The sequence below is a fragment of the Peromyscus maniculatus genome, chromosome 1, assembly GCF_049852395.1.
Source record: "Peromyscus maniculatus bairdii isolate BWxNUB_F1_BW_parent chromosome 1, HU_Pman_BW_mat_3.1, whole genome shotgun sequence".
NCBI lineage: Eukaryota > Metazoa > Chordata > Mammalia > Rodentia > Cricetidae > Peromyscus > Peromyscus maniculatus.
The window spans coordinates 56,946,814-56,971,104 of NC_134852.1; the positions used below are offsets into that span (position 1 = coordinate 56,946,814).

At 41.1% G+C, this 24,291-nt stretch overlaps 1 protein-coding gene and 1 long non-coding RNA gene across 4 annotated transcripts in view; both read right to left on the reverse strand.

Annotated features, from left to right (window-relative positions):
* The window catches only part of LOC143266974 (STAM-binding protein-like), a 28,453-nt gene extending 26,980 nt beyond the window's left edge, over window positions 1-1,473 (reverse strand). For both annotated transcript variants that reach the window (XM_076543079.1, XM_076543083.1), the window contains exon 1: window positions 1,149-1,473. The gene's annotated coding sequence lies outside the window, so the exon portion shown is untranslated. The remainder of the gene's footprint in view (window positions 1-1,148) is intronic.
* Window positions 1,474-3,957: 2,484 nt separating this feature from the next.
* The window catches only part of LOC143266977 (uncharacterized), a 74,818-nt gene continuing 54,484 nt past the window's right edge, over window positions 3,958-24,291 (reverse strand). The window contains exon 6 of one of the 2 annotated variants that reach the window (XR_013041831.1): window positions 3,958-4,095. This is a non-coding gene — a long non-coding RNA (uncharacterized LOC143266977). Of the gene's footprint in view, window positions 4,096-23,334; window positions 23,724-24,291 lie in introns of those variants that run through there. The other variant, XR_013041830.1, reaches the window with a different exon arrangement.

Here is a 24,291-nt window from a genome sequence, read left to right on the forward strand (position 1 = left end):
TCCTCCGTGCATTGAGAGCCTGACATGTGGAGGTCCAGCTTCCTCTCTGATCTCCTGCCCCAGGAATAGGACATAAATAAATGTGAAGGGATATAGGACTTTAAGAGTGAAAACTCTATGTAGATTCTAAAAACTGTTGAGGTAGAAGTCTTAGAACAAATAGTTCCTTATCTCCAAAACTGATTTTCCCCCAAAATGTGCAACAATAAAAAAAACTCAAAGAAAAAGCATTAATGTTCTACTTTTATTTGTAATTTATTTTATTTATTTGTTTATTTACATTTTAGAAAAGTCACATTCTATGTTATGTTGGCTTAGAATTCACTCTATGGCATATATTGGCCTCAGACTCATGATAATCCTTATGCCTCAGATTCCTAAGTGCTAAGATTATGTGTATGAGCCAACATGCATGCCTTTTGTTCTGATCTTCGATGGCAGAAAATTGAAATTTAGAATTTAAATGTAAACTTCTTTAAGTTTCTATCTCTGTGTTCTGATAACTTAATGAGAAAAGTATACTATAGTTCCCAAAGTCATTTTAAGACTGTTTATTTTATCAATAAGTTCAGAATAAAATATATAAAATTTGTTAGGCAGAAAATAAACCTTATGTAACCACATAAAGCCCAATTGAAGGGAAGCTTAAATGTGGCAATATATTTCATGAACCTGACATGACTGCAAATGTTTAAATAAGTGATCTCTGGCAAATGATAGAAGGGGTATTTTCAAATTATCTACGGGGTCTAGAAATGATTTGGGAGCTATTAACACCAATCCCAACTCAAGGGACAACATTAGCTGAGCATCCTCATTTGCAATTCACATTGAATGGTACCATCCTTGAATATTTTAGGGAGGTCTCCCACCATGCACCTGGACATAAGTAGCATATAGTCACAGAAGAAACCATAGCTTCTGAGAATATTTCATCCAACAACCATTTATTCCAAATAAGCCCAACATCTTCCAGTTCCTTAAAAAGTTTGAGCATGAGACGTATTCCGTGGTCCTGACTGTGTATAACCCCGTTGTACCATGAGTTATATGCTGCCTATCCTCTGTTTTATAAATTGTACTAGTCTGATAAGGATATAGGGCCTGAGTAAGATAATGAGGATCACAGTGGGCCCTATTAGACTTGCCTCTATGTTAGGGAGCTTTTTTGACCCAGCATTTTAGCCTTATCTGAAGAGGGAACATGGACGATGTATTTTCTTCTGGAACTGCTTCGAGCTGGCACTGGGGAGCAGTTGTCGGGCGGAGGGCAGAAAGCTGAAAAGCTGGTCAAAGACTGGGCAAGGGGCATTTGTCAGAAGCAAGTAGCTGCCTGACCCCATAGCGACAAAGGAAGAATCATTTTAGCTGGGCTGGTCTGCGTCAGCTTTTAGCAAGTCCGGAGCTCACAGTCGTCTGGAGCAGTGTAGTCAGCAACTGAAGCTTGGAGGTGACTGCCAACCAAGTGGAGATCTGTTGAGACAAATTTAAACTAGAAACAGAAGTTAAAATTTATGAACTTATTTGGAACCCCTTAGGTCCATATCCTTAGTAATGGGAAAAGCACTAGTCCCAAAACCATGAGAGAGGAAAATATCATCTTTAGGAATACTTATCTGGGGTCCTTTTGACCTCTGTGAAGTGGGTCTAGGTTTTATGACTCTTTTGATCCTTTGAGGCCTACTTACAAAATGACATAAAAGTTTTAGATACATTAGTATTACCAATCCGTACTGAAATCCATATTGTAAACAAAGCAGGTAATGGGTACCTGTAAAACAGTAGAAGTGGACTCATACCTTTGAGTCTCAACAAGAACTACAGATTTGGGTTAAAAGCTTGTGCATTTTCCTTCTGTCCAGAAAGCGAGGTATAAATTGGACAGAGATTTTTGGCCTGATGAGAAGCACTTTTAGGTTTATATTTATATATATTTAGATGACATCTAAAACAAATTCAAAATGTTGAGCTTGTAACTGTACAATAAGTAGTCATTGCTCTACCAGCTCATCAGGGCTCCTAAATGTTAAGCTCTGGACCATAGAACAGGAGAGTAATCTGAAACATATTTTATCTTAAATCATTTTTTTGAGATCGTCAAAGCTTAGAAGTTTTTTTTTTTATCCTAAAAGTGAGCTAACAAGCTAGCTATATCCTTGCAGAAGGATCTGGTTGTCTGATGCTGCCACACTGACAAAGTTAGAGCTAGCCTAGCCATCAGTACTATCAGAATTCTGAGAAGGATAATATCTGAGTGCAGACCAAGAAGCTTTCAATCCAGGAACTCAAAAGAACAGAGTCAGGATGTCTGATGGTAACCAATTAACCATGAGATACCCCTCTCCAGAGATAACATGACCTGACCCCAGAGAAGAGTTGTAAAACTCCTGACAAGGCAAACAGACAAGCTAGAATAAGATAAAGTCCAGGCCCAGGAAAAACTGGACCAATCAAGGATGGACCTGTACTAACCCCCTCCCCTCTAAGAAATTTTATGGGTTTTGCCTATAAAAACTAATTTCCCCAAGAAAGAGTAACTCTTCCCTGCCTCACTTGAGATGGCTTGAGATGAGTTCCCTGTCATGACTTGTAACAGATAAACCTTGCTTTTGCATTCTGGGAAAAAAAGTTTGAGCAATATAAATTTTTCAATATTATTATTTAGCCACCTTGAAAAAAAGCTCTCATATCTCTGACCTGTGACACAGTATTTTGGAATAGAATGGCATAAAGAATACATTACATCAAAACAGTAAGGAAAACAAGATGTTATCATTTCATGCATTTATGAGTGTCTCAAAGAAAATGTTGCAAGGGTCTAAGTGTAAGTAAAAGCATTATTATCTGTTACCCCCCTTCCATTAGGCCTTTTTTCTGCACATATAATGAATTTTCTCCTTTCTTCTCACTTCTATATTTTGTTTCTTTAAGATGAAATATTTTTAGTATATGGAAATTGAAAACTTTAGCTAAAAAATTATTCCTCCAGAGGTACATTTAGCATTTATGTTTATATTTTAGTGGTATATTTGCCTTATATTTTAGACATATGCTGTATAGCTAATGAAAGTCAACAAAACCCCCACCTACAACAGCTCACGTGTGATTAATGTTTATTTCCTTAAATCTGAAACCAGGGTTTCCTGATAGCCTGAGAGCATTCTCTGTACAGAGGGCACTTTGAACATGTAGGACTCTTCTTCCTGGTAACTTTCCATCCTTTTATCTCTATGTTACAGGGCCAGTCTCAATTCATTCAACAAAGGAGTCTGGTGAGGACACCATCCATTAAAGAATTGAGTGCTGTGCTGAGAAGGAGCTCACACCACTTCTTGAAAAACACACAAAAATATATTCTTTATGCTATCTTGAATTTTTAAAATTAACATAAACCCACTAAGAATGAATTATGGGAGAGTTAGTGGGACAGATGCATGAAAATGCCAAGATCAGACCCATGACTTTTGTATTCTTATGACTACAACAACAATGGATCATGATCTGCAATGCCTTTGCTTCTTTGAGATTCCTTTTTTCTTTAATTATGTATATATCTATATATCTGTTAACACATACACACGAATGCAGTGTCTGTGGTCAGAATAGGACATTGGATTCTCAGTAGCTGAGGTTAGAGGTGGTTGAGAGCCTCCAGATGTGGGTTCTGGAATATAAACTCAGGTCCTGTGCAAGAGCCAACCATGCTCTTGGCCACCGAATCACCTGTAGCCCACCTCTTTGCTTCTTATTAATACATTATCAATTAAATAATGATTTTCTGTGTGAATATCACAAACTGAGATTATTTTGTGTCCTATGAGTTTAAGAGAAGAATATATTTCATTGCTGACGAGAATACTCTGTTTCCATAGGAACTCTTATATCTTGATACTTTTCTCCTTCTGTAAAATCTCTATAACCAGCATGCTCTTTGATAATAACTCCAGTTCCCTCAGCTCTTCCCACATGTTCAGTAAAATCATTCTATTCTCACTTACCTTTTGAATCCAGCTAGTATCTATGGTCAGGTGTCCTTAAGGCAAACCACTCTACAGTTTCTCAATAGCAGGGCTTCTATCCACTTAGTCAGAATTGCTGAAATGACAAGAATGAGAATCTCTATGCCAATGCATTTGAGGAACGTATGCACTAAAGTGCTGGTTTGATTCAGTATAAGCTGCTGTGCAGATTCAAGGTCCAAGATGGTCAGTGATTTAATCCAAATGCCAGGGTTTTAACTGTGTTTTGTTAGAAAGACAACAAAACAAAATAAAAACAGAATCCTAAAGCTTCTTTATTAGAACAAAAAGGGAACATTGGCTTTGTGTTGCTACACTGTAGTAAACAACTGGTGCATTGAGACAGCGAGAGTGCCCACAGTATACACTGGTACAGGGTATATAGAGAACAGATTGCAGTAGGGGGAATGAAATTTGCAGTTTTTAGAGCATGTGAAACTGACATACTGAGTCCATGTTATCATGAACATATCTCACTGATGGATATTTACTATGCATGATAGAGAACTGGGTAGCACCCAGAAGGAGGAATGATTTGAAAAGTGACAAAACAGAAACAATACCTTTTTAGCCAAGATCATTATGCTTGTTTGTTTTCAAATAACATGAGAGGATAAAGATGTAGAGGATTTATGACTGGGATCCTGCAGCAGGTATCTTAACAGGCCAGATCTGAAAGTGTTGAAAGGTGGGGCAAGATCAGGCTTAATTTTCCAGGGGAAAGGACAGGGGGAAGGGTAAGTACATACATCACAGAACTATCAGAAGGACACAGGATCTCTACTCCAAGAAATATTAAGAGACTGAAGATAGTCAAGGGCCAGATGCCCCAGATATGGAGCACCACAAAAATGATGTGACACATGTTGAGACCCCCTGCCCAGATAGGTAAGTCAGGCCATGTGGTCATTACATATCATATTCCAAATTATTCTGAGATAGAATGAGGGAGATGAGAACAAACCCCAGTCCTACTCATTGCATCTCATTAGCACTGAGATATCAGCAGATGATTGACATGAAGATAGAGGAGGGAACTTATTTACTTTGAAAGATTTCACAGAATGAAAGCACTGAAAAAGATTGGAGAAGCCTTCCGATGAACAAAAATAATATAAAATTATTCTAGAAAGAAAAATAGAAGGTAACATTTCAATTATAAAAAAAATGATAAGCCATGAGCTAAATAGTCTTCCATGAACCAAGACAGCTTAGAAATTAAAGGATGTTTTCCAGTGAAATGGAACTATGAGTACTATGAAAATATCAGCTGTGCATTGTTACATATTTATATGACAATAAAGAATGGATAATAAGCATAATTCAGCCATCATCAGAGAAGCTTCCTCCTGCAGCAGATGGGAACAAATACAGATACCCACAGCCAGACGGTTATGCACAGAGAGACTGTGAAACACACGGCTCTAAATGGTTTTTCTACACCAAATCTCTCCCCTCAGAGCTCAGAGAACCCTAAAGAAGAGGATAAAGAAAGCATAAGATCCAGAGGGGACAGAGGACACCAGGAAAACAAAGCTACCTAAGTCAACTGAGCAAAGATCATATGAATTCACAGAGACTGAAGCAGCAGTCACAGGACCTACTCTGGACTGCACCAGGTCCTCTGCAAACATATTCTAACTTTCAGTTTAATATTTTTATGGAATTCCTGAGTGTGTGAACAGGTGTGTTTCAGGTTCTTGTAATTTCTCTTGGGCTATTTTACTTCTGTTGGTTTTTCTTGTCCAGTTTCAATGTTATTTTTTTGTTGTGTCTTATATTTTATTATTGTTTGTTACCTCTTAGAAACCTGTCCTTTTCTAATGAGGAACAGAAAAGGAGTGGATCAGGAGTAGGGGGGATTGGGAGGAATGTGGAGGAGTAGAGGGAGGGGAAACTACAATCAGGGTATATTAGATGAGAAAAGAATATACCTTAATAAAATGTGAAAAATTTTAAAGTAAAAAATAAAAACAAAAAAATAAGAGTATGGAGAATGTTGGAGGATATAGCTCAGTGGTGGAGATTTACCTCACAAATGACAATCTCTTTGATAGATTCCCAGGCTTTCAAAAAAATCCTGAGATATTATGTAACATTTTTTCTTTATATTGATGAATTCTGATATGGTTTCAAATCAGAACATGCTGTTTAGAGGTCTTAATTAAAGAATAAATCACATTTTCACCAATCACCAAGGTCTCTTTTCAAATATTAACTCAGGTAACAAAATAATTTATTGCCCAACTGTGTACAGGTGACTTTTGTTAGTTTGAGTCTGCAGTCGTAGATACCACTGCAAAAGAAGCTTCCTTTCCCAGAACAGCTAGGGGAAGCAGAGCTCATTGACTTCAACATGGTTTCTGGTGGCAGCATGGACTATGGACACCAACATGGTCCCCAGCTACAGCACAGTCCCTGGGAGAATTTTGAGGTGGCCCAATCTAGAAAATGAAGCATTCTCCATCCCCATTAGTGTGAGCTTCAACAGCTCTAGGTCCACATCTCTCTGGCCCCTGCATGGAACTCTGCTCTGCCATCTTTTTTTCAATTTCAGGAGAACACTTTTAAAAGGTCCCATAAGACCTACCTTTTTTTAAATGTTTCTGCGTTACCTGGCGCTCTCTGACTCATCCTCTGCTGCATCATCCCTACTCTGAGCCTCCTTGAGCCTCTCAGGCTCCTTGGAGCTGCTCCATGGGCTTGGGGATGCCAACAGCCATTGCCATCTTGAATTGATCTCCACTGTAAATTCTTGAAAATAATGGATTCAATCCCAGTGTTTTTTTTAGTTTCTAATTTATTTTATTTTATTATTTATTTTACAACACCATTCAGTTCAACATAATAGCCACAGATTCCCCTGTTCTCCCCCTCTCGCCCCCTCCCCCTCCCCCCAGCACACCCCCCATTCCCACCTCCTCCAGATCAAGGTCTCCCCCGAGGACCAGGGTCGACCTGGTAGACTCAGTCCAGGCAGGTCCAGTCCCCCCCTCCCAGACCGAGCCAAGCGTCCCTGCATAAGTCCCAGGATTCAAACAGCCAACTCATGCAACGAGCCCAGGACCCGGCACCAACGCACAGCTGCCTCCCAAACAGATCAAGCCAAATGACTGTCACACCCATTCAGGGGGCCTGATCCAGTTGGGGGCCCCTCAGCCTTTGGTTCATAGATCCTGTGCTTCCATTCATTTGGTTATTTGTCCCTGTGCTTTATCCAACCATGGCTTCAACAATTCTCGTTCATATAAACCCTATTCTTTCTCACTAATTAGACTCCCAGTGCTCCACCAGGGGCCCAGCCATGGATGTCTGCATCCAGATTTTTCAGTCCTTGGATGGTGTTTATGGCACAACTATCAGGGTGTCTAGTCATCCCATCACCAGAGTAGGTCAGTTCCTGTCGTCTCTCGACCATTGCCAGCAGTCTTTTGTGGGGGTATCTTTGTGGATCTCCGTGGGCCTCCCTAGCTCTCTGCTTCCTCCCCTTCTCATGTGGTCTTCATTTACCATGGTCGCCTATTCCTAGTTCTCCCTCTCTTTTCTTGATCCAGCAAGGATCTCCCACTCTATTTCCCTCGACCGTTGCTCTTCATTGTTGCCACTCATGACCAGGCTGTTCATGTAGATCTCATCCATTTCTCCGTGACTTTTTTGGGGTCCCGTTTTCCAGGTAGCCTCACTGGTGATGTGAGTAGCAGACCAGTCATCCTTGTTCCACATCTAGCATCTTCCTATGAGTGAGTACATACCATATTTGTCTTTCTGAGTCTGGGTTACCTCACTCAGGATGATTTTCTCTAGATCCATCCATTTGCCTGCAAACCTCATGATGTCATTGTTTTTCTCTGCTGAGTAATATTCCATTGTGTATATGTGCCACAATTTATTTATCCATTTGTCAGTTGAAGGGCATCTAGGTTGTTTACAGGTTTTGGCTATTACAAACAATGCTGATATGAACATAACTGAGCAAGTGCTCTTGTGGTATGATTGAGCATTTCTTGGGTATATGCCCAGGAGTGGTATAGCTGGATCTTGGGGGAGATTGATTCACAATTTTCTAAGAAAGCGCCATATTGATTTCCAAAGTGGTTGTACAAGCTTGCATTCCCACCAGCAGTGGAGGAGAGTTCCCCTAGTTCCACAACCTCTCCAGCATAAAGTGTCTTCAGTGTTTTTGATCTTAGCCACTCTGACAGGTGTAAGGTGGTATCTCAGAGTTGTTTTGATTTGCAATTCCCTGATGATTAGGGATGTGGAGCAATTCCTTAAATGTCTTTCAGTCATTTGGGTTTCCTCTGTTGAGAATTCTCTGTTTAGTTCTAAAGCCCATTTCTCAATTGGACTGTTGGTTGTTTTGATGTCTAATTTCTTGAATTCCTTATATATTCTGGATATCAGTCCTCTGTCAGAAATGGGGTTGGTGAAGATCTTTTCCCATTCTGTAGGCTGTCGCTTTGCCTTGTTGACCATATCCTTTGCTCTACAAAAGCTTCTCAGTTTCAAGAGGTCCCATTGATTGATTGTTTGTCTCAGTGTCTGCGCTACTGGTGTTATATTTAGGAAGTGATCTCCTATGCCAATGCGTTGAAGCCTACTTCCTACTTTCTCTTCTATCAGGTTCAGAGTAGCTGGATTTATGTTGAGGTCTTTGATCCACTTGGATTTAAGTTTTGTGCACGGTGACAGATTTCGGTCTATTTGCAGCCTTCTACATGCTGATATCCAGTTATGCCAGCACCATTTGTTGAAGATGCTTTCTTTTTTCCATTGTATACTTTTGGCTTCTTTGTCAAAAATTATATGTCCATAGGTGTGTGGGTTAACGTCAGGGTCTTCAATTCGATTCCATTGGTCCACATGTCGGTTTTTATGCCAATACCAAGCTGTTTTTATTACTGTAACTCTATAGTAGAGCTTGAAGTCAGGGATTGTGATGCCTCCAGAAGTTGTTTTATTGTACAGGTTTCTTTTAGCTATCCTGGGTTTTTTGTTTTTCCATATGAAGTTGAGTATTATTCTTTCCAGGTCTGTGAAGAATAGTGTTGGTATTTTTTATGGGGATTGCATTGAATCTGTAAATTGCTTTTGGTAAGATTGCCATGTTTACTATGTTAACCCTGCCTATCCATGAGCATGGGAGATCTTTCCATTTTCTGACATGTTCTTCAATTTCTTTTTTCAGGGACTTAAAGTTCTTGACATATAGGTCCTTCACTTGCTTGGTTAGTGTTACCCCAAGGTATTTTATGTCATTTTTGGCTATTGTAAAGGGTGATGTATCTCTAATTGCCTTCTCAGCTTCTTTGTCCATTGTATATAGGAGGGCTGCTGATTTTTTTGAGTTGATCTTGTATCCTGCTATGTTGCTGAAGGTGTTTATAAGCTTTATCAATTCCTGGGTGGAATCTTTGGGGTCACTCAAGTATACTATCATGTCATCTGCAAATAGGGAAAGCTTGACTTCTTCCTTTCCAATTTGTATCCCCTTAATCTCCTTATGTTGTCTTATTGCTCTGGCTAGAACTTCAAGTACTATATTGAATAAGTATGGGGAGAGTGGACAGCCTTGCCTAGATCCTGATTTTAGTGGAATTGCTTTGAGTTTCTCTCCATTTAATTTGATGTTGGCTGTTGGTTTGCTATATATTGCCTTTATTATGTTTAGGTATGTTCCCTGTATGCCTGATTACTCCAAGACTTTTATCATGAAGGGGTGTTGGATTTTGTCAAATGCCTTTTCTGCATCTAGTGAGATGATCATGTGGTTTTTTTCTTTGAGTTTGTTTAAATGGTGTATTACATTGATGGGCTTTCGTATGTTGAACCACCCTTGCATCCCTGGGATGAAGCCTACTTGATCATGGTGGATAGTTGTTCTGATGTGTTCTTGGAGTCTGTTTGCCAGTATTTTATTGAGTATTTTTGCATCAATGTTCATGAGGGAGATCGGTCTGTAGTTCTCTTTCTTTGTTGCATCCTTGTTTGGTTTAGGAATCAGGGTAATTGTAGCTTCATAGAAGGAGTTTGGTAATGTTCCTTCTGTTTCTATTATGTGGAACAATTTAAACAGTATTGGTATTAACTCTTCTTTGAAGATCTGGTAGAATTCTGCGCTGAAACCATCTGGTCCTGGGCTTTTTTTGGTTGGGAGTCTTCTATTTCCTTAGGGGTTATTGGACTTTTTAAATAGTTTATCTGGTCTTGATTTAACTTAGGTATGTGGTACCTATCCAGAAAAATGTCCATTTCTTTTAGGTTTTCCAGTTTTGTGGAGTAGAGGTTTTTGAAATATGACCTGATAATTCTCTGGATTTCCTCAATGTCTGTTGTTATGACCCCCTTTTCATTTCTGATTTTGTTGATTTGGATTCTCTTTCTCTGTCTTTTGGTTAGTTTGGATAAAGGCTTGTCTATCTTGTTGATTTTCTCAAAGAACCAACTCTTTGTTTCAATTTTTTATATTATTCTCTTAGTTTCTAATTTATTAATTTCACCTCTCACTTTGATAATTTTTGGCGTCTATTCTTCCTGGGAGACTTTGCTTCTTCTTGTTCTAGAGCTTTCAGGTGTGCTGTTAAGTCACTAGTGTGGGATTTCTCCAACTTCTTTATGTGGGCATTTAGTGCTATGAATTTCCCTCTTAGCACTGCTTTCATAGTGTCCCATAAGTTTGGGTATGTGGTGTCTTCATTTTCGTTGATCTCTAGGAAGTCTTTAATTTCTTTCTTTATTTCTTCCTTAACCCATTGGTGATTGAGTTGAGCATTATTCAGTTTCCATGAGATTGTAGGTTTTCTGTAGTTTTTGTTGTTGTTGAAATCTAACTTTAAACAATGGTAGTCTGATAGAACACAGGAGGTTATTCTAATTGTTTTGTATCTGTTGAGATTTGCTTTGTGGCCAAGTATGTGTTCAATTTTAGAGAAAGTTCCATGGGGTGCTGAAAAGAAGGTATATTCTTTCTTGTTAGGATGGAACGTTCTGTAGATATCTATTAGGTCTAATTGGGTCATGACATCAGTCCTTTATTTCTCTGTTAAGTTTCGATTTGGGAGATCTGTCCAGTGGTGAAAGTGGGGTGTTGAGATCTCCTACTATTAATGTGTGGGGTTTTATATGTGGTTTAAGCTTTAGTAATGTTTCTTTTACATATGTGGGTGCCCATGTGTTTGGGGCATAAATGTTCAGAATTCAAACTTCATCTTGGTGGATCTTTCCTGTGATGAGTATGTAATTACCTTCTTGATATCTTTTGATTGATTTTAGTTTGAAGTCTATTTTGTTGGATATCAGGATGGCTACCCCTGCTTGTTTCTTAAGACCATTTGATTGGAAAGTCTTTTCCCAGCATTTTATTCTTAGGTAGTGTCTGTCTTTGAATTTGAGATGTGTTTCTTGTATGCAGCAGAAAGATGGGTCCTGCTTTTGTATCCATTCTCTAAGTCTATGTCTTTTTATAGACACAATTAAGTCCATTGATATTAAGGGATATTAATGACCAGTGATTGTTCATCCCTGTTATTTTTGGTGGTAGTGTATGTGTACTTCCCTTCTTTGGGGTTTACTGTTGTGGTTTTATCTATTGCCTGTGTTTTCCAGTGTGTATCTGACTTCCTTAGGTTGGAATTTTGCTTCTAGTGCTTTCTGTAGGGCTGGGTTTGTGGATAGGTATTGTTTAAATCTGGCTTTGTCTTCGAATGTCTTGTTCCTTCTGTCTATGATGATTGAAAGTTTTGCTGGGTATATTAGTCTGGGCTGACATCCATCGTCTCTTAGTGTCTGCATTACATCTGCCCAGGTCCTTCTGGCTTTCAAAGTCTCCATTGAGAAATTGGATGTTATTCTGATGGGTTTACCTTTATAGGTCACTTGGCCTTTTTCCTTGGCTGCTCTTAATAGTCTTTCTTTATTCTGTACATTTAGTTGTTTAATTATTATGTGTCGAGGGGACTTTTTGGGGGGGTCTATTCTGTTTGGTGTTCTATAGGCTTCTTATATCTTCATAGGCATTTCCTTCATTAAGTTGGGAAAGTTTTCTTCTATAATTTTGTTGAATATATTTTCTGTGCCTTTGAGTTGGTATTCTTCACCTTCTTCTATCCCTATAATTCGTAGTTTTGGTCTTTTCATGGTGTCCCAAATTTCTTGGACATTTTGGTTCATGACTTTGTTGGCTTTAGTGTTTCCTTCGACTGATGAAACTATTTCTTCTACTGTATCTTCAATGCCAGAAATCCTCTCTTCCATCTCTTGCATTCTGTTGGTTATACTTGCATCTGAAGTTCACGATCTTTTACTCAGGTTTTCTATTTCCAGCATTCCCTCTGTTTGTGTCTTCTTTATTTTTTCAATTTCCCTTTTCAGTTCTTGGACTGTTTCCTTTGTTTGTTTCATTGCTTTTTCATGATTTTCTTCCAGGACTTTATTGTTTTCTTTGAGGGCTTTATTGTTTTCTTCTAATTTGTTTGCCCTTTCCTCTAGTTGTTTACAGTGTTCTTCCAATTTTCTTGTCTTTTCCTCTACACAAGCCTCTACCTTCTTCATGAAGTTACTCATAAGGCTACTTTCTTCTGCTTCTTCCAATTTTTGGTGTTCAGGTCTAGATGTTGGAGGCGGGCTAGGTTCTGGTGATGCTGTATTGCTCTTCATTTTGTTGTATGTACTTCTGCCTTGACATCTGCCCATCTCCTTGTGGTTCCTTCTTGGTCTTATCAGTGTACTTGTTTCAGAAAGAGCTGACAGATTCAGGAAGACTCTCTCTCTTGTCCAAAAGGGAGTTCTCTTGTCCAACTCTGGTCTAGAGGGGAAGTCTGGGGCAGGATGGGAGCTGGGGGCTGGTCTCTAAGTCTCAGGAAGTGGCTGGGGCCTGGGGCAGATGGGCGTGGGGGCAGGGCGCCGAGATTGCAGGGGCTGCCGGGGGGCTTGGAAAAGGGGATCCCTCCCGGTGGGGCTAGAAGGGGACCTGCCCGGTGGCCAGAGCCTGGGGCCGAGTTGGGCGCGTCTTCCCGGAGTGGCTGGTGCCCAGGGATGGGGTCCAGGTTGGGCTGGTTACTCACCTCTGGTCCAGAAGAGAAGTAGGGGGCAGGATGGGAGCTGGGGGCCTGTCTCTAAGTCTCAGGAAGTGGCTGGGGTCTCGGGCAGATGGGCATGTGGGCAGGGCGCGGAGATTGCAGGGGCTGCCAGGGGGCTTGGAAAAGGGTATCCCTCCCGGTGGAGCTAGAAGGAGACCTGCCCATTGGCCAGGGCCTGGGGCCGAGTTGTGCGGGTCTGTTTTTCAATTAAAATTGAATTCAGGTTGTGACTACTACCTCAACCATCAAATTGCAGGATTAAAGCCTGTATTTCCATGGCCATATTGGTCATTGCTTTAGCAATTCATAAATTAACATTGATTATTGGAGAAGCAAAGTAGCTGCTTTCTTAACTACTTGTATCTGGTGACAGGTGAAGTTGTAAAGCCCTGGCTCTCAGATCAACATAGCTGTCCAGGTATTAAAGGACCTTTCATTGCTGGAGCCCCAAAGGAGGTAAGCCTCATTGTTGCTGAAAAGAGAGGTCATTTGTATGCAATCATATGTGGCAAATTTAAAGGCCTGCTGCCTTTTTCTATGTTTAAACTAATGAACCTCACTTTTTTGCTCCCTAGTGTTCATGTCTCACTTTGTCTTTCATTAGCATTGTGATCACAGAAATCAGGTCAATGCTGTGAGAGTTTGTCTCTAGAATGCATTGCACTTCTGCTCTCAAACACCCTGACTCCCTATAAAAGGTTCAAGAAAGGCTTGTGCAATGCTGTGGTCCATGGAGTTCACAGTTCTCAAAGGTTTATTTCCTTCTGCAGCTTCTCATCCTTAGTTCCTGGAATCTTTAAATATCAGTACTGAATTTTCCTTGTTCAATGTCACTAAATTGCTCTTGAAGACTTAAGTGTCATAGATTCTAATTAAATGACTGAGGGCACCCTATCACAAATCCTTTTGCTTCTAGCTGGGATTGCATTGTGGAAGGCATAAGTAGAGTTTCCTCCAAGCTTGGGTGCTGTCTAATTGGGTGCTTTTTAACTGCTGGTAATATCGAGAGAAGCCTATATGGTAACTGCTGGGTTTATGCTTATTCACAACCCTCTGATGTGTGCACAACCACTCATAGATGTGTAGAGTCTTCTAATGCTAATCTCAAAGTGTCAGGTCTGTTCCTTAAGTTAAATGTTACCTAAGAGCTCCTTCACAGGGTTTTCAGGGGCCTCACATCTCCTATTCTCTACTCTGCCATGTAACTACCATAGTAAGTGGATGCTAAGCTGGGTTTATTCACTAAATTTGTTGAGCTGAATCATCAATATAGTGTTTTGTTTGCTCTGATTTCTTTAGGGAAAGATCTCTCTCTCTCTCTCTCTCTCTCTCTCTCTCTCTCTCTCTCACACACACACACACACACAAATACACACAATGTTCTAGACTTCTGGAAAGGCAGGATGACAGCATAACAGGATAGCAGGACATGGGTTTGATGTTCCCCATTTTCTCTTTTCTGTCTTAGAACAGTAATGCCATCTACAGACATAATGATGTAATTCCCCCAACCCAAGAGCAGTTTCAGTTTTGAAGCTCCTTGGCAGAATATTGACATCACTAACAATCTTTCCTGGGAATCTTAAATCAAACTGGAGAACAATGTGGTAAAAATGGAAGCAGCCTTGCAAGAACAAAGACTCACAGAAGCATTTATGATATATCATTTTTTTATTTTATAATTTAATTTAATTTTACATATCAGCCATGGATTCCCTTGTTCATTTTCCTTAGTTATGATAAAAATAATTAGATATAAAACCTTAAACTCACAAATACAAGATAGATACGATATCTTCTTTAATATTAGAATAACTCTATTTCTTGATAATTGTTTTATTATTTGTAATTCTACTATGTTAAAGTTAAAACCTCCCTTTTTGAAAAAAGAAGAAAAGGGGAAGTGCTGTGGATATCGCTCTGTATAAATAAAACACTGATTGGCCAGTAGCCAGACAGGGAGTATGGGTGGGACTAACGGAGAGGAGAATTGAGGGAACAGGAAGGCAGGGAGAGAGAGCTGCCAGCAGCCGCCACGACAAGCAAGATGTAAGGAACCAGTAAGTCACAAGCCACGTGACAACTCACAGATTACTAGAAATGGGTTAATTTAAGAAATAAGAACAGTTAACAAGAAGCCTGCCACAGTCATACAGTTTGTAAGCAATATATGCATCTGTGTGTTTATTTTATAAGTGGGCTGTTGAACTGCCGGGGCTTGGCAGGGCCTGGAGAGAAAACTCCAGCTACAAAATTTTAAAGAGACAACCTGCACTTTTCATCTCCTTTCCCATCACTGATTCCTCACTCATCCTGTCCTTTTCTTCATGATTCTCACCCTTGTTGACCTTATGGAACTTGACAAAGTCATCTTTTAATCAGACTTCTGGCAGCTCACACATGTGCTTTTCCTTACTATTCAAAAACATGAGGAACAATGGTGGTGGTATCACAAATAAGAGATTTCATGAGTAGGAGAGTTCTTGAGCATGTGCCCACAGGGCCCAGCTTTTAGACAAAAGAGTTGGCAGGGTAAACAGGATGTGTCTGCCTTGATGTTTTAACTGCACTATCTCTGCCCAGGCAGCCAGTTGTAGGTGTATAGCTGTTGGTGTCAGAACACAGACACAACTTCCCTTCATCCTGTAGTCTGTTGATTGGTATAGAAAAGAGGTTAGCCTTTCCTGTAGCTACACAGTTACCAGAGGACTATGGACCATCTGCAATTGGAGTTGCTCAATACAGTCCCTGGGCTGTTCGCCATACTTGGGTAGGCAGAATAAATACAAGATTGCAGAGCTGTCCCCAGGGAATGGCTCCTATAGTCTCAATGACAAGAACGTTGTGTGTTTGAGGAAGGGAAAGATAGTAAAGGTCCCACCAGTCATACCTAGCCCTGAGTTTGGTTCAACAGAACCTAAGGAGATGTATGCATGTGACTCAAAGGAGCTCAGGCACTGGAGAGGAGTTCTCTGGGCATGCCTCCATTGATCTTCAGAAGACTGTGTGTGCTGGTTAGGTACATCAACTTCCTGTTCCATAGAGGAAGAGAAAGCTCAGGTTTAGAGATGATCCCAGGTACCACAGTTTACATTTCCCAAGTTGTATAATGCCTAGAACATGGGGTTTTTGTTTGTTTGTTTGTTTTCCACTGTTGGTATTCTGCAAGGTGAAGGCAGTCTCCTGAGATCATAGTAAATATCCCTCTCATTTCCTCTCCCTTCCAAAGACAAATTACTCTTACTAGGGCACTCATGTGTCCTCCCAGACATCAGTTTGTCACGCTCAGTTTCTGATCACACCCTCCACTCAAGAAAAGTTTCTAATACAATTGTGAATCTTTCCTGATTCTTGGCCTGATGTGAGGGTTGAAGCAGGTTAGTAGACTTCCTGGGTGCAGCATCTCTCTAAGTTTCCACAGCATAGCTCCCCTACCTCTGAGCATCCTCAGTTTCTCCTGTCATTATTTAATGCTCTCTGAGGTGATGTTGTGAAACAATACACTAAGGTGCTGTATGAGCAAAGATCCATATGGTTATTGGGAATGGAAGAAAGAGACCACTGTCTGTTTCCTGTTTTGAAGTTCAGGAGGATGGTCCATTTTCTCAAGTTTCTGTGGATCCACAAACTCTATCTGCTGCCTCAAAAGTGCCGGGTTGACAATCATGCACCATGGCAGCTTAGCTATACTTCTGGATAGCTGATGTTTGCTGAATGTACCAGCTGATAGAAAAGTGAGGGTCTTTCTCTGTCTGAATACTGGGAGGAAAAGGGTTGTGGGATTTCAGGGTGTGTCTCCTCTCACTACAGGAATTCCTGAGACCCTGCATGCAGAGATCAAATTATTTCAGGACCTCAATTAGACATTTGGAACTTTTCTGTACATCTTAGTCACTCTGCTCTACTCCTTTAGACCCCTTGTGAAGAACCTCAGAAATCTCCCAGAATATCGAAACTCTCTTGTCCCTGAAAGAAGCTCTAAAATCTGCAGGGTGTGTCTTCATTGTCTATGTGGCTTACCTAATATCTTCAGAGAAGCAGGGAGCTACTTAGAGAAAAGCCACAGATCATAATCCTGGGTAAGATGGGAACTGATGTAGCCTCAGCATAGCAGTGCAGAGGAGAGGGATGTCAGGGAGTGGGGTTCAAGTCATGCATGAGATACTGCTGCCTCTCCCCACTTGTTTTCTTTCCCTCTTTTCTGACATTAGAATCATTATAATTCCCTATTCTGGGGTTTTGTACTGCAGACTGTAAATATGGTTTACAAAAGAGCTGAGAACCTGAAGAGCAAACACCTAAAGCAGTATATATACCAAGGAGCATGAAGGCTACCTGGCAGATAAAGTCATTGTGTGAGCATGGAGGCTGGAAGATTGTGTGTCACCTGGTCAGCCTATGTCCTGGGACTGTGTTGTGCTGTTTCAGTGAGTCTATGATCCAATGAACAGGCTCTACACTCACTTAAGCACACATGCTCTTGCACCCATACAAGCCAACACAAACACAAACACACACACACACACACACACACACACACACACTCATACACATGTAAAGAAGACTGAGAGATAGTTCATATGGAAGACAGCTATACAGCAACTGAGTAAGGGGGTGGTCCTTGTTTTCTATACTACCAGGGTTATGAAGGTGAGCATGAATGCAATGCTAAGATGTCAGATGCGAACAGAACTACGCTGTGTTCATCTCTTTGCTGACAAGGCTTTTTCTTATGAGATTTTAAGTATTAGCCTGAATCCTGTTCTCTTTCTGTAGAATAAGACAGAAGAGGAAGGGGCAAAGAACAAGCCCTTCAGGGAGGATATAAGAAATATCCTCCAAAACTCCACAGCATTTGGAAAATGGTGCTTCCTTTTAAACAGGCTAGTGGGTGGCAGTGATAAAGACAGGAGTGGAGAGGTGGGACCCAACCTGACATTGGCATTGAAAAAGGCTAAAGAATATTCAGGAGGAAGCACATCTATTAAACCACTAGTGGTGTGTGGCCCACAGGAAGCCTTTGAGGAGATAACCCCCACCACATCATCAGCAGACACCCATTGTGGGGAGACTAAGATGGTGAGAAGCCCAGATGAGTCACCACAGGTCCATGACTTGGCAAAGACTTGTACATAAGTGGTCCCCATTGCATCTGAGTCAGCAACATAGTGTAAGACTGGAGCTCACTAGTCTGTGATGCAATGGATAGGCTCCACACTCACTTGAACACACGTGCACTTTATCCAGACAAGCCAATGTGCATGCGCATGCACGCGCGTACGCGCGCGCACGCACACACACACACACACACACACACACACACACACACATGCAAAGTGCAGTATGGTGCTGATAATATTGAGTCTTAGTGGTTACTGAAGATGGCTATATAGGAACTGACTAAGGGGCTGTTTTCCATAGCACCAGTGTTATGAAGGTAAACATGGACCTTATGCTGAGATGTCAGACCTAAACAGACCTACACAGTGTTCATCTCTTTGCTGGTAAAGCTTTTTCTTCTGGGATTTGAAGAATTAGCCTAGATCTTTTTCTCTTTCTGTAGAAGAAAAGAAAAGAAGAAGAGGCAAGAAACAAGGCATTCTGGGAGGATAGAAGAGATCATGGACAAAACTCCCCAGACTTGCCCAAATTCATCTCTCTTCTGCATAGACTTGTGTATGGTGGAGAGGTTGGCCCCAGGCTAACATCAACATCTACAAAGGCTGAAGAACCTTCAGTAGGAAGCACACCTGTTCAACAACAAGTGGTCTGTGGCCCACAGGAAGCCTTTGAGGAGATAACACCCATCACTTCAGCAGATACTCACTGTGGGGAGACTAAAATGATGAGAAGCCCAGGTGAGTCACCACAGGTCCATGACTTGGAAATGACTTGTGTATAAGTGTTTCCCATTGCCTCTGGGTCAGCCACACAAAACTGAGACTCCAGCTCTCCAGTAAAGTAAGGCAGTGCTGGTGCACAGGTGTCTGAGGTCTAGAGCACTGGGCAACACAGAGAATGTTCCTTTCCCTTGTCCACGTCCTCAGATGTTTGCTTCCAAGGATCCATTTTGCTGTGGTAACAGAACCTTGTGTGATGAGTGTTGTCTCGTTCCTTCATGCCATCTGTCTTGTCAAAATAACCTTTAACTTAGTTTACCCAGACAAGTTTCCTCAAAACTTGTTTGATTTCAGATCCTCATCTTTTCTGAGCTCTGTAGAGATTTGAAGAAGCACTTTAAGAAAATACTGAATAACCTCCCATCGTAAGGAATGTGCTGTGCATTGTTACTTTATGAAATTCGGACTCTCAGATAATCTAAGACATAATGGAGAGATGTGAGGGCAACAGAATTTTGGTTGCATGAGATTATGTTTTCAGCATTTGGTAGACTCTCACAGGAAATCCTCAATTAGGGCCAGGGAGATGATGACTCTTTGGGTGAAGCGCTGGTAGTGACAGTGTCAGAACCTGAGATGGAATCTCCAGAAAGCACGTGACAATGGGGTGTGTTGGCCACCTCTACATTCAAGGTTCTCTTCAGGTGAGGTGGGACAGGGAGACAGGAGAAGACCTGGTTTCTCACAGCACAGCTAGCTGGGCAGACACAGAAGCACAGAAGAGATTCTGTTGGAGCAAAGGGGCCAGGGAAGATCAGCACTCCAGGCAGTCAGGTCACATCTGCAGATGTGCTGAAGCACCTGTGCATCCTTGCTCACACAGCAGCCTGCACATTCTGAAAAATTAATACAGATCATGGACATGTGCAAACACACTCACAGTTCATACATAAAGGATTTTAAAGGGAAAATACACAAATATTTCTGAAAAAAAAAGTTCTCAAGTATCTCATCTCATTTGGTTTATGTTGTTTGTTTCATTTGTAACATCTACTTTTACAGCCTGAATAGACTTGAGATCCTGCCATCTCAGCAAGTAAATACTGAAATTCCAAGTGTACATCACAAGGCCTGGCTTTTCTGATGTTTCTAAAGCATTGGTTGATTCTTGTCTTGCCTTGCAAGAGTCAAAATCTCTTCTTGAATGAGGAGGAGCTGCAAGCCAAATTGCAGTGCTCTGTCTCAAGTAGGCACAGGTGAGAGAATTGGCCTTTCCCAGCCATGACCCTGTGCAGTCAGCAATTTACACATTTCCAGATATAAGTAAGAGAATCAGCCTTTGCCAGCCTTGAGCCTTCTGAACTCAGCAATCTACACATCCAAATAATATAATGAAGGAGCAGGAGGATGCTGTTCAGTTCCTATTGGGCTTGGAGAAATAATTAGGAAAGGGCTTACTGGTTCAAGATAAGTCAAGAAATCTGCCCAGGACAGATTTCTGTACCATCTTCACTCACAGTTCGAGTCTTGGGTTGCAGTTTCTCCAGGTGGTATGTTAATATGGATTGATGGCAATTCTGGGGTCTCAAGGATCTTACCAATCCTTACAACATGCCCTATTGGAGACAAGCTGTGGTATTATGACCTTGAGATAAGTCTCTGTACATTTCTATCCTGTATGCAACCTATTAAAATTTGATAGGGTTTCTCTTGGTCTCAGAGCTCTTGAATACAGTGGTCTACATGGCTGAACATGATCACAACAGTCTTTCTTCAATATGGAAGCTCTGGAATATTAATAATTTGAGTCAGTCTATGTCTGAAAGGCACAGACCAATGGAGCTACTTTTTAGAGACTTAGTCTCAAACCCAGGGAAATGTAAGTCCAGACTTGAGAGTCTAGAAGCCAGCAGACCTGGACATATGTACCACAGATAAAGAAGATTTGTTTATATCCAGAGAGACACAGCGGAAGTTTACATTTTCTCTGCCTGTTTGTCCTGTTTATCTCCCATGTGCCTTCATGTTACCTACCTGAGTTGAGAGGGGACTTTGCCCACTGAGTCTGTGAACTCACATGGACATTTTTTTTTACAACCAACTCATAGTCATACCTAGAAATATATTGTTCCATCCACTCAAGCTGGTAAAGTCCACTCTCACAGCTCCCACTCACCTGTGGCCAGAGTTTGGAGAAGAAAATCCCTGCCTGCTGTGTGGTTCTATCATGGGTCCTGAAAGTGAGGAATGTGCTGCTGGAGGGAATGCTGATGACTTCATGTTTTTCCTCTAGGCTGCCAGGCTGAGTTCTGCTCAGGGACACCAGGCCCTGTAACCTCAGACTTCTCTCTCTTTTCCATTGCAGTTCAGAACTCCTAAGGCCTCTGCCCTGTGGTCCTTCCAAAGGATTTATGGGATCAGTTCCTCCATTCTGCAAGGAAGAACAATACCAAAAAAGGACTAGAAACATGCGGTGTCTTATGTGGTACCCAGGTAAAGATATGAAAACTCCTTCTTGATCTCAGATTGTTTCTTCCCCCTTTGCTTTCCATGACTCCGAGAAAACATATCCAGGGGCTGTGTCCATACATATCACTCCACAGAAGGAACCATGGATGGCAAGGCCTGGCCACCTTGAATTTGATGAGTTTGCATTTGGTTGCTTTTCAAAGTCCCTTGAATTGAACAATTTGCTTCAATGCTATAATTAGAAATTTTCACTCTAGTGGTGGCTAATGCCTGTAACTCCAGTCATTGGCAAACTGGGGCGGGAGGCTTCCTACAAGTTCAAACCTGGCTCATATACAGAGTGAGATATTGAAGTAAAAGCAGGCAGGCTGGCAAGCAGAATGTCAGCTATGAGACATGGAGACAGGCATATTGACTAATTCTAAAAGGAGGAGGACTCAATTCCTTCTGTGGCCTTGTCTGACCACCTATTCTGTGGTAAGCCTTGGAATAATAAATTAAATACCTCGAGACCCCAGAGCAGACCTACTGGCTGCTGCAGGGAAGAACCTAGGCCAGGATGTGCTAAGAGGGACATCATATCAGGTTCATCTTATCATCTCTGCCTTCATAGAGTACCCAGCAATGCCGGGGTCCAGACTCAGCAGTTTCGAGGGTCTCAAAGGGCGGGAATGTCTGGCAGGCACAAGAAAAAACTGGAACACAGGAGTTGGTCAAGCTGACAAGTCTTGTCAGATCTGGAGATGTGCGTTTTCTCTGCCTTTTCCTGATCTGACTCAACCCCAGTCTTTTATTGTAATAATACAAGGAAATAGGGGGTGAGAAAAGTCAACAGGTGATTGAGTTCTCCACAATAGTTTCAAAAGTTCTTTTTGTAAATCAGCAAAGTGTACCCCGTGCCCTTTGATTGCACATAGAAGTTCCCAGGAAGAAAGCCAAAGCATACCAGCTTATTCTTTTGCAGATTAATAATTATCAGACCATTTGAGGTAATCACCCCAGAGGCCATCTACTTGCAGTTTCTCAGAAAGCACAGAAGTACAAGCAATGGTTTAAAGTACCAGACTGCCAGTTTCCTGTCAGCTTAAGTCCTTCTTCATCTCTCTGTAATTCACCAAGTTGTCTTCTAACTAGTTCTGGACAACTCTTGTCTTTTATCCTATCTATATGTCACTCCATCTACAGTTTTCTCCACCAGCCTTCTGGGTTTCCCCCATGACCTGTATAACAGCTTTAACTCCTGCCATTGACACAATTTCAATATCATTTCTAATTTCATGGAAACCACCACAGGAGAGAGAAAGAAAACCATAGAGAGCAAATAGAAGAGGAGGATTACAAGAACCAGTAACAAATGGATGGGTGAAAACAAGGGTTGTTTTCTCGCTGGCCCACAGAAGGCAGGCTTAGTAGAATATCTGGTGGGGCAGGCCCAGAGGGATTGATGTCTTCATTCTCTGGTATCTCCAGCACAGATTCCACTGGCAACACGTCAGGCTTTTCACATGCTGTCTCCGGCACAGCAAAGCACTGGAGCAGTAAAAGTGGAGAAACACTGAGGTGAGGGAGAAGGATGAGAGTCATTCACTGGGGTGGGGGCTTCACTTACTTGTGCTGTGAGAGAGTGGGATTGACAGTGCCAGGGAATTGTAACAAGTTGTTTTCGCTTGTCAGGTAAGGGAAGAATATCATGTCACTCATATTATAATCCCTGTGCAGAATGGAGAGCCTGATTATTGTTATGCTGAGAACGAGGAGGAACTCCTTCTTATTCAAGAAGAGCTGGGGCTTCTCACCTTAGGTTGGATTCATGTAAGCAAACTGATCTCCCTGTGACACACTTCAAAGTTCCAATTCTTGTGAGTGAGTAGAGAATGGATGCTTCCCCAGAATGTATGAGAACATAGTGTAGAGACTATGTACCTAAAATTATTTTAACTAAGTCAAAAGAGTTTATTCTAATAACTGCATATTTGTCTTTAGGAAAAAGCTCTTGCTTTGTGCACACCTAAAGAGCTCCATCATGAAAGGTTTTCAAGTATTTGGACAAGCTTGTGGTGATCTTCAAGGATATACATTTCTTTCCTTACAAGAGTTCTTCTGAACAATTCTCTAATTTCCAAGGTGTGAAACTCACAGAACAAGCATCTTTTCTTGGAATGGCACAGGTATAAGCCACAATCAGTTGGTTATTTCTAGGTTTTGAGAGATGGCAAGTACTTTTGTACTCATAATTGGGAAGTACTGATGTATGAGGCAGTCTTCTGTGTCTTCTTCTCCTTGACAGAATTAGGGAATTAAGGGAAGTGCTGATAGCCCTGTCACAGGAACAGAAAGTGGCAATTAAGGTTCTAGGTGTTAGTTCACAAGAAGAAAAACTCTCTGATGGCTATTTACCTTGTTAAGCAAGGCCACAAGTCTACAGAATCCAGAACATCTTTTTTTTCTGTGATACCTTCACATGTTTGCTGTTACAATCTTTACCTGGTATCCAATATGATGTTTATGGATCTGGAGAGTTCCCCACTGCCTGTATTGTAGTGTGTTTATCTCATGAATACATTCCAATATTCTGGGCATTTTTATCTGTGGATTGTCATGAAGATGTTTCCTACTTCAGCTTTATTGTCTAATTGATACAAAGTTTTGGTGAATAAAAATAAATACTAGGATATGTTTTATAGTTAGGCCGACTAAGGAGCTGCTCTATATCACAGCTTAGATTTATGATTCAGGAAAACATTTGAGTCCAGAAGCCAGGCACGGGTTTCTTTTGCACAATTAAGTAGAACTAAACTTCAAAATAGCTTGAGATTAGACCAGAGGGCTTGCTAATGGTCTTTAAGATAAACATTCCCAGAAAATCAATCTTTATTCCACAAGGGC